Genomic DNA, 3,470 nt, shown 5'->3' on the forward strand with positions numbered 1-3,470 from the left:
CACAAGGCATGTGTGCTCATGACTTCCATTGAAGAGATGTCTTTCCTTCAAATCGTTCATGAGATCCATCCAGAACTGAGATCTACAATAAACCAAAATTATAAGATAATTATATCAGCAGAAAGTAATAGGACTAGTTTCTATGTCATGAAAATATTTAAATATATGTTGACCTACAAAGTTAAATATAAAGTAAGCAGACATCAACTGTTATACTTTAAATGTTGAGCTTCTGATTCATCCATTTCAAATGTTACACTATAAAATTAAGTTGTATATAGCACAAAAACATAATGGTCATTAAAAGATATGCAAGTTCTTCATTTCTTCTGACAAAGTAGAGGTAATCAAGTAAAATGTTGCATTAAAATTTTGAAATGTTTGCTTATCCAAGAAGACTACTAAATTTACTCACCTTTTCAAGGTCTACTACTTGGTATTTATACAAAAATTACAATAAACTGTTGACAAACTCACCTTTGTTTTCTGAAATATGACCACCAGCTTTCGATGCGTTGGTTGGCTGTTGAGGAGCCATACATATGGCTGGCAGCCCCAGCAAAATCATCAGTGTGTGATGACCTTAATGTACAATGCATTGCCACCATTGTTCCATTTTCAGTGCCACAGTCTGTGCGGAGGCGCATTGGTATCTTCCCAAATTCTGAGACACATTGCACATAGTTTTGAGCAATGACTCCAGGATCATTATTGCTGGCTTGACACACTAACCATAGCACTTTCCGAGAATACCCATCTATGCAACCACTTATTGCCAAGCCATAGGGCTTTAGTTTGTCATAGCCATCTGCATGCCAGACATAGTTTGGGCCACAAGAACTATAAACTCTTCTAATAAATCTTCGTCTTGCACGCAGTTGTACTCCTGAGGGGTCAAGTTCTGCCATCAATGCCATGACATCGTCTCTTCTGACAGTCAGACAATACTTCTGTCGGAGTGTCTGCCACATCAAGCGATAGCCATAATGCTGGCCTGGTCCCTTTAGCTCCTCTTCAATAGCAGCACGTACCAAGTGAGGCGGTGTGTAACTTCTTTGTCTAAAGAGTGATAATTTTTTTTATTTGCTCTTTAAGGAGCGAAGGCTCATTTCAACATTGTGAAGGTTTCCCAAGAAATCCAAAATTTCTGAATGACTATAGCCATCATGAAAATACTTTCTAATCAGGTCATCTTCTGAGAGGGTGTCCAGCTCAGATCCTGTGAAACAAAATAGAGCAGAATATCTTTTTACTGCCCAACACCAGGGAAATTAAGTTGGCACAGTAAAAATGTTACACAATTCAAACAATTAAGTTCACACCAAAATAGAATCTGTGTAAAAACTGAGTAACATACAGTACAGTAAGGGTAAAAGTTCTGTGCTGTTATTAAAAGTAGCATATAAATAGTCTACTCTACAAAACTATGTGCAGTTAGGCATGATAATTTTAAAAAATATTTAAAAAAAAAATATAATAAAACCATATTTATTGAGATAAACAGCTGGGATATATATCTAAAACAAGTGTGGCTTGTTAAACCAAAAGTACTTAATGAATATGTGCGACGTGGGACCACTGTTTTTAGTAACGAGTAATCAAACGCAATGCTAATTCAAATCCAGTAGACCATATTAAAGTTAATTATCCAAATCACTGTGCGTTGCTATTTTCTTTTGTAATTTAATTTAATCCCTATGTACGTCTTGGGGTGGACCGCCGTTTACATGTGACAGTTATCTGCGGCGACAGAAACATAAACAATACGGGGAGGAGGGAGATGCGTATGTTGTTGCTGGGAAAACAGGAACTATTTTGATCATCTGTCCTCAAAGTCCGAGTATTATAAGCAGCTTTGGGCTTCTTTTTTTCTGAAATCGCTTTCAAATTTCATGAATCACGGGTTTAAGTTTTTGGGCTTGATTTTGATCCTGAAGTTCTTATTTTGACTTGGAAATAAGCAGAAACATATAAGCCCCGTAATTTGTATGACATCCAAGTAGTTTTAGTCAGGACTTCCAGGTACATCTATTCCTGGATGATCCATCTTGCTGAGCCTTTGGTAATGTCAAGGTAATATTTGTTGTGAGCGACTTTGACTTTTGCATTGCACTCCAGAAAACTGCAAAATCGAGACTAATATGAACAGCGCAATAAACATGAAAGCAGCCATGAATGAACGTGTCTGTAAAGTTGCCCAACTAAACACATTTATAATCTTTAAGTATCACAAATCTGCGGACAGGGCCATAGCGCATAACCTAGAGGCCGAGGTAGGAGGAGGCTCTACAATCTTATTTATTGTTATCCAGACAATAGCGGAAATCACAAAAACATACACAAAATACTAAGGTTTTTGTGTGTGTGTGTGTGTGTGTGTAGGTGTGTGTGTGCTGTCGTAACCATTAATCTCCCATTCAGTTCAACATTATAAGCGGAGATACATACTTGATATTACTATAATTAAATAACTTGCAATTAATTATTTGCAACGTTCATGCTTTTCACAAGTAGTGGAGAAAAATAAAAAAATATGTAACTTAGTGAATTTCCAAAAAAAGTAATCACTAATCTACTTTTTCAAGTAGTATTAAGTAATCGATTAAAGCTTATTTTTACAAGTAACTATGCCATCACTGCTTACCAGTGTCTTGAGCTTGTGCCAAGATCTGCACATTCTTCCCACATGAAAAACAGAAAACTTGAATTGTTCCTAGATTTTGTCCACAGAAACAGCAAAACATGGCCACCTAAAAAAGGTAAATCAGAATCAGAAATACTTTAATAATCCCAGAGGGAAATTACTTTTGTTACAAGCTCCAGTTACAGTTTTACATGATATATACCCACATCCAACTATACAATATAATAAAGATAAAAAAGAATAAAAAGAGATAATATATATACACATATAGCTCTTCTGTATATATATATATATATATATATATATCTGTACGTATATCTATGCATATGTAAAAACTAAATCCAAATAAAGTGAAAAGTCCAATTAAAGTGATAAATCCAAGTAAAGTGATAATGTTGTTTTCCTCCTCTGCAACCACGGCGTGTTTTTCTCCAGAGTTCGGGTGGTATTCCAGCTGTCTAGCATTAGAGCGATAAGCTGTTCTCTGGAGTAAACAAAGGCAGCGTGTCCCGGTGGGAGCGGCATGATAAAAACAGCACAAAAAAGCACAGAAACTCCCCTAAAAATACCTCATTATAGAGGTATACTTCACAGAGTCACTGTGAAAAAATAAGAGCAATCAAAAAAAGGTAAAAATACAAAAGTTAAAAGCGTAACAGGAGCGGTGTAACTGCAGCATGCTGCTTTCGCGCATGCGCACTAACTGCTATAGTATGCACATAGGTCCTCTTGTGACAGATAGGTGATAAATCGAATTCACTATCTATCTATCTATCTATCTATCTATCTATCTATCTATCTATCTATCTATCTATCTATCTATCTA

This window comes from Cyprinodon variegatus, unplaced genomic scaffold (assembly GCF_000732505.1).
Source record: "Cyprinodon variegatus isolate N-32 unplaced genomic scaffold, C_variegatus-1.0 Scaffold782, whole genome shotgun sequence".
NCBI lineage: Eukaryota > Metazoa > Chordata > Actinopteri > Cyprinodontiformes > Cyprinodontidae > Cyprinodon > Cyprinodon variegatus.